Source organism: Halichoerus grypus, chromosome 8 (genome assembly GCF_964656455.1).
Source record: "Halichoerus grypus chromosome 8, mHalGry1.hap1.1, whole genome shotgun sequence".
NCBI lineage: Eukaryota > Metazoa > Chordata > Mammalia > Carnivora > Phocidae > Halichoerus > Halichoerus grypus.
Window position 1 is genome coordinate 103,032,189 of NC_135719.1, and position 7,278 is coordinate 103,039,466.

The 7,278-nt window shown below is 32.9% G+C and overlaps 1 pseudogene; it reads right to left on the reverse strand.

The window, feature by feature from the left end:
* Nucleotides 1-2,736: 2,736 nt before the first annotated feature.
* On the reverse strand, nt 2,737-2,868 carry LOC118520500 (U4 spliceosomal RNA; annotated as a pseudogene).
* Between the last annotated feature and the right edge of the window lie 4,410 nt (nt 2,869-7,278).

The following is a 7,278-nucleotide window of genomic DNA, read 5'->3' on the forward strand; positions in this document are numbered from 1 at the left end:
ATCGATCAACGGCAGTGTCGGATCCCCACAGCCAGGCTCCCTCCCACTGCCATTTATCCTCCGATATCTGCCCTGGAATCACGGCTCCCCGCTTCCTATCTCCAAACCAACCACCTGCGATATTCTGTTTGTAGAGATCCAGATCTATCTTCTTACATCTCAGGCTGATTTTGTGGGTGTTCAGAGTGGTCTGGTAGATATCCAGCTCAATTCCGGGGACCGGTTGGAATAGGGTCCCCTACTGCTCCGCCATCTTTTCCCTCTCCTGATCCCAACTCTTTTTAAGATTTTGGCACACACAGAAAATTCTATTTATAAACTACTCTGAAAAAAAATGAATGGACTGTCCAAAGTTGGATACAAGAGTCTGCTGCAAAGTTTACTCTTCCATTTCTGTCCAACTGCTTGATGCCTGAGTAGATCAGTAATTCAGCATAACTTTAATGTAGTTGCAGTGCACATAGGGAGTGCTTGGATTGTGGTCAACTAGAAAATGTATGCTCAAGCTAAGGTTAATCAGGCTCACTATTTAGAACAATTTTAATAATTTAAAAAAAACAATGTTCCATAATTTTCATTTTGATGATGTTCTTTTACCAAATTTTTTTTAGTAACAAAATTAAATTAGCTTCATAAATTGAAGTGGAAAACTTTTCTTATATTCTCTGAAACGTCTTGAATAAGATAGAGGATATCTCTTACTTGAAGGTTTGGTTAATTTCATAAAAGTATCTAGGCCTGATGCCTTTTTGAAAGATATTTTGGAACTTAAATCACTTTCTTCGAAGGCTACAGTTTGATTCAGGTTTTTCTTGAGTCAATTTTGCTAATTTATATATGTGTAGGATATTTTGCTTCCATTTATTTAAAAATACTTGGAATAGGGAAACTGGGTGGCTCAGTTGGTTAAGCGTCTGCCTTTGGCTCAGGTCATGATCCTAGGGTCCTGGGATTGAGTCCCGCCTTGGGCTCCCTGCTCAGTGGGGAATCTGCTTCTCCCTCTCCCTCTGCCCCCTCCCCCTCCACTAATGCTCTGTCTCTGGCTTTCTCTAGCTCAAATAAATAAAATCATTAAAAATAATAAATAAATAATAAATAAATAAATAAATAAATAAAATACTTGGAATAAAATGTCTCATATACACCATTGTAATTTCTTCATGCTTTGTTGCTTGTGCAAACTGGTCCCTTTTTAAAAACAATATTCTTAATTTACATCTGATTTCCTTCTTCCTTGAACAATGTTTCTTTAAAAAAAAAAAAAAAAGATTTTATTTACTTATTCATGAGAGACAGAGAGAGAGAGAGAGGCAGAGGGAGAAGCAGGCTCCCAAGGAGCAGGGAGCCCGATGTGGGACTCGATCCCAGGACCCTGAGATCATGACCTGAGCTGAAGGCAGACGCTTAGCCATGTGAGCCACCCAGGTGCCCTGAACAATGTTTCTTGAGATTTATCTGTTTTATTAGACTTTTCAATGACTGTTTTGAATTTTTAATTCTAATTTCTTAAATTTGGTGGTGCCTGAACCAGCTAGAGTAGTCTAGATTATACACATCAATTCCAAAATCTTGGTAAAATATATGTAAAAAATTATTTGTCACTCATGTTGCATGTCAGTGTTGTCTGACGTGGTATCTGCTCATATTTCTTTAGCAGTCAGGCTAAGGAAGGCTTTATCCTGACATGCATTTCTGCGGTCACTGCAGCAGTAGAAAAGGGATACAGCGTCTCACAATACTGGCACTTAAAAAAAATTCTGCCCAAACATGACACACTGACTTGTGACTCTTAAAATTAATTAGCCAAAAAATGTCAAATATACCTAAATTCAAGGAGAAAGAAAATAAAATTCTATTATTGCCCAGGATGGGATAAAAACCAAACATATTTGATAAGCTGCTTTTAGTTTAATACTTTTTAGTGATTCTGTTTGAAATATGCATTTTAAAATTAATTTATAGATATCATTTTAGAGATTTCCCATAGGTTTTGATTTATAGGGACACCTTGGCCAGTCACTTTCAAACATTACCATAATCATTTCTTCTTTGAACTTACAAAGACTTTTTTGTGTTTTATTAATTATTTTTGTGTTGTTTCAATTTTCAAACAAGTAAGAATTTCTTAGCTTTCCTTTTGTAATTGATTTCTAATTTTATCACTTTTTTTAAAGATTTTATTTATTTAACAGAGAGAGAGTGTGTGTGCACAAGCAGGGGAGTGGGAGAGGGAGAAGCAGGCTTCCTGCTGAGCAGGGAGCCCGATGCAGGCCTTGACCCAGGACTCTGGGATCATGACCAGAGCCAAAGGCAGACACTTAACTGACTGAGCCACCCAGGCATCCCTAATTTTATCACATTTTGGTCATATACTATATTTTGTAGGATCATGATTCTTTTTATTCGTAGATATTTGCTTTGTGGCCTATTACATGATCTGAATTTATATATATATTATGTGTACTAAAAATATGTGTCCACTTTTGCAGTGCAGAGTTCTAAGCTATTTATTAATTGTATTGTTAATTTACATTATCCTTACTGATAAGAATATTCTTAATAATGATTGTGTTATCATTTGTTTCATAAAGCTGAGTTAAAATTGATTACCTGATTTTGTGTACATCCATTTCTATCCATTTTACTTTTATATTTTTGTCATATTAATATGATCTATAGAATAATGATTATGGATTCTTAGTTAAAATCTCACTTTAGCATTAAACAATTTATGCTTAATTTTGATTTTTGTCTTAAAATATAATTCTCTGATATTAATATTGCTATGTTGACTCTATCATTTTCTATTAGCAATAATCGTGCCTCGGATAAACCTCATTGGCTACGATACTGCCACTGTGCAAAGCTGACTCTATCATTTTCTTGGCATGTTATTTTCTGTCTTTTTCAACTTTCTATGTTATTCAACCAAATCACTGTAATTTCACTGAAGGAAAATATTCTAGAAAAGCATGAATTATCAAAAGGTATATATATGTCTTTAGAACAGCACATGGAAGAGAATTTTTAATCCAACCTGAAAGTATCTATCTATCTTCAGGGAAATTCAATCTATTTAACATATTTTGTGTATATTTATAAACATTGATGTATATTTAGTATTTTACCTGGTATTTCTCCATTGACCATGTATTTTATTTGCATTTTCTTTTTATTTTTTATTTTTTTATTTAAATTCAATTAATTGACATATATTGTATTATTAGTTTCAGAGGTAGAGTTCAGTGATTCATCAGTTTTATATAACACCTAGTGCTCATTACATCACTTGCCCTCCTTAATGCCCATCACCCTGTAACCGCATCTTCCCCTCCACAACCCTGAATTTGTTTCCTAGGGTTAAGAGTCTCTTATGGTTTGTCTCCCTCTCTGATTACATCTTTTTTTATTTTTCCTTCCCTTGCTCTATGCTCTGTTTTGTTTCTTAACTTCCCCATATGAGTGAAATTATATGATAATTGTCTTTCTCTGATTGACTTATTTCGCTTATCATAATACCCTCTAGCTCTATCCACGTCATTGCAAATGGAAAGATATCATTTTTTTTGATAACTTAGTAATATTCCATTGTATATAAATACCACATCTTCTTTATCCATTCATCTGTTTATGGACAACTGGGCTCTTTCAATGGTTTGGCTATTGTGGACATTGGGGTGCTGATGTCCCGTTGGAGCACTATATTTTTGTCTATGGGGTATATAACTAGCTGCATCTTCTTTTTAAATCATTTATTGCATATATTGATTTTTCTTTTCCTCTTTCTTTACATATGTGCTACTTGGAAGTTACATACTTTATTTCTGTTATTTTAAAAGAAATTTTAGATGTTTACCTGGCTTAAATATTTCTAAGATAAATCAATATGCACAAATTTCTTTTTTTCCCCATTTTTTAAATTTTTATTTTATTATGTTATGTTAATCACCATAATTACATCATTAGTTTTTGATGTAGTGTTCCATGATTCATTGTGCATAACACCCAGTGCTCCATTCAGTACATGCCCTCTTTAATACCCATCACCAGGCTAACCCATCCCCCCACCCCCTCCCCTCTAGAAGCCTCAGTTTGTTTCTCAAAGTCCATAGTCTCTCATGGTTCATCTCCCCCTCCAATTTCCCCCCCTTCATTTTTCCCTTCCTGCTATCTTCTTCTTCTTCTTCTTCTTTTTTTTTAACATATAATATATTATTTGTTTCAGAGGTACAGGTCTGTGATTCAACAGTCTTACACAATTCATGGCACTCACCATAGCACATACCCTCCCCAATGTCTATCACCCAGCCACCCCATCCCTCCCACCACCCACCACTCCAGCAACCCTCAGTTTGTTTCCTGAGATTAAGAATTCCTCATATCAGTGAGGTCATATGATACATGTCTTTCTTTGATTGACTTATTTCACTCAGCATAATACCCTCCAGTTCCATCCATGTCGTTGCAAATGGCAAGATTTCATTCCTTTTGATGGTTGCATAATATTCCATTGTACAAATTTCTTTTATAATTCTTAAAACTCTCTTAATTTGCTAAATATTTTGTTTATGTCTTGTTTTTAAACCTCTCCCGGTAACTAACTGTTTTATTTATTTAAGTATTTATAGATTTATATGGTCATTCTTGATCCTTCCATCTCACTCTTCACTTTTTACTAAAGTTTGTTCTTTGGTAGATCTTTTAGTGAAGGTATGTTTGTAGGAAATTGTATTTTGTTTATGTTTTGTTTCATAGTATTTGTATTTCACAATAAATTTTGAATGGTAGGTTAGTTGGGGTATAGAATTATTCCTGGGTGGACAAATACATGCCTTTAGAGTTTCTGTGATATTAATCTGTTGTCTATAGGCATTCATTATTGTTTATGAGAGCTTTGTTTTCAGACTAATTTTTGTACATTTTATGCTGCCTTTCTCTTGTGTAGCTTTTAAGAATGTTCTGTATATTTTATGATCCATAGATTCAAAATAGTGTATGCAGGTCCAGATTTGTTTTTCTCTTGCTCAGAATCTTTTCTGTTGTTTTTATCTGAAGACTCAGGAATTTTTGTTTTCAGTTCTGAAAATTTTATAACAAATTCCTCTTCAAATAGAACTTCTCTTCCTTTTATTCCATTATATACTGCCAAAATTACAATTAGAGTTTCTATTATTCTCATGTTACTCCAGTGTTCTTAAAAGTTATTTAGTATTCTATATTTATTTGTTCCTTCTCTGTTCTTGGTTATTTATTCTAATTTGTCAATTATGCTAACAATTCTCCCTTCAGATATGTCCAATATTTTGTTTAAAATGTTTATTGACTTTTTAATTTTGACATACTTCTAAAATGTCAATTGCTACTTATTTGTTTATTTATCTGTTGTTTTTTTTTTAATTTTTCCTTTCACATATTTTCCTTGCTGATTCCCCAGACTGGAGGGAACTATTCTCAGTTCCTTGTCTCACTGGTAAGCAGGCCCACAGGTGGTAGTCTAGATTGTGTAGGGAGCTCTATTCTAGATTTGGCTGCCTTTGTATTGACACTAAACTCTGTCAACCCTGTGGTCAAATTCCTCTGGAAATACCATTAAAGATTAAGTCCCTTGGAACCATTTTCAGACTTTAGTTATCTTTGTCATTTATTGCATCTAGGACTTTCTCTTTCTTTATTGTTTGGTTGGTAATATTTACCATTTTTTAACATTCTAAATTTCTTTGTTTGATGGGAGAAGCATCTGTTCTCAATATCCATTTAAGTTTACCTTATTTAAATTCAGCATATACAATACAAATATCCATATTCTTGTATTGTTATTCTAATCTCTGATGCTCCTAGAGTTTCTATATTATATGAATAATATATAATCTCTTTTACACATGTAGAAAAAACATGTAGAATTGCAGATATAGGTCAGAGGGTTTAAAACAAACCATTTTTTACTTGGAAGAAATAAGGAAATCCAGTTTGTATATGAAATTCTTGTTTTTATATTTTACTTGAAAATATTTATATTTTGCCTAAAAGCTTCTAATAACCCCAGCTATACTAGATTTTGGGGGTCCAAAACATGCCAATAGTATCTACAGGTTTATATAGAGAAAATGATCAATATTTCTGATGGGAAATCACTAATCACTCTTTCCCACTGAATCCCATGCATCACTGAAATGTTTTCAATACTCCTAGAAGCCACAATCAATCAATCAACATTAGCATGTGAATTGAAACATATTAGTCATCCTTGATTTAATACATCAGACATAAATTGGCAATAATTTTAGTTAAGTGTTATAAAATCTGAACTCAGACCATCAATCTTGGTGCTAAATTAGTGTTAGCAATTTTAGACAGGAGAATTATATTTTACAAGACTCCTGTTATGCACTGTATCTTTGTAGTTCTCTCATTCAGTCCTCACAACAAACCTGTGAAACTCAAATCATATTAACTGAGGGAAAAAGATATATGTTAATTTCCTCTAAGACACAGAACAATAATTTAGCAAATCTAGAATTTGAACCTAGTTTTGGTCTTGAAAGCCTACACTTTTCAGATATTCCTTCCAAAGCCAAAATAAATTGCTGAGAATATTTTTAATCACATTACTACTTCCTGTTAGAGAAAGTAACATTGGCATCCAATAAAATCTTATTAGCATGCAAAGAAATATAACATCTAAAGAGATTAATCCATCAATCAAAACTGACCCAGAAATACAACAAATCTAGAATTAGTGAAGAGAAACAATAAATATTATTATAGCTGTATTTCACATTCTGAAAAAGCTAGAGGGATGATGAGTATGGTTTGGTAGTGGAGAGAAGAAACCAAATTAAACATTACAAAATAAAAATTACACCTTGTGAGATGAAAAATTCACTGGATAACATTAATGGCATATTAAACACTGCAGAAGAAAACAGTAAATCTGAAGATTACCTCAATAGAAATAATCCAAATCAAAAATAGATTTTTAAAAAATAATTGTATTGTTTAACAACTTCAAGCTGCGATACAAGTAATTTTAGTTTCCAAAGATAAGACAGAAGATAAAAGAACAAAAATATTTGAATAAATTATGAGTGATAATTTCCCAAACTTGACCACACATACAAGAAGTCTATCAAACCCAAAATAAAAAAAGAAGAAAAAAAAAAAACCTTAAGGGACAACAGATAAATTCCTAAAATAGTATAAATAAAAAGACAAGATGTAAGAAAGGAACAAATTGAACTAAAAAACCTCTCAAAGAAAATATGGTCTTTCGGGGTGCCT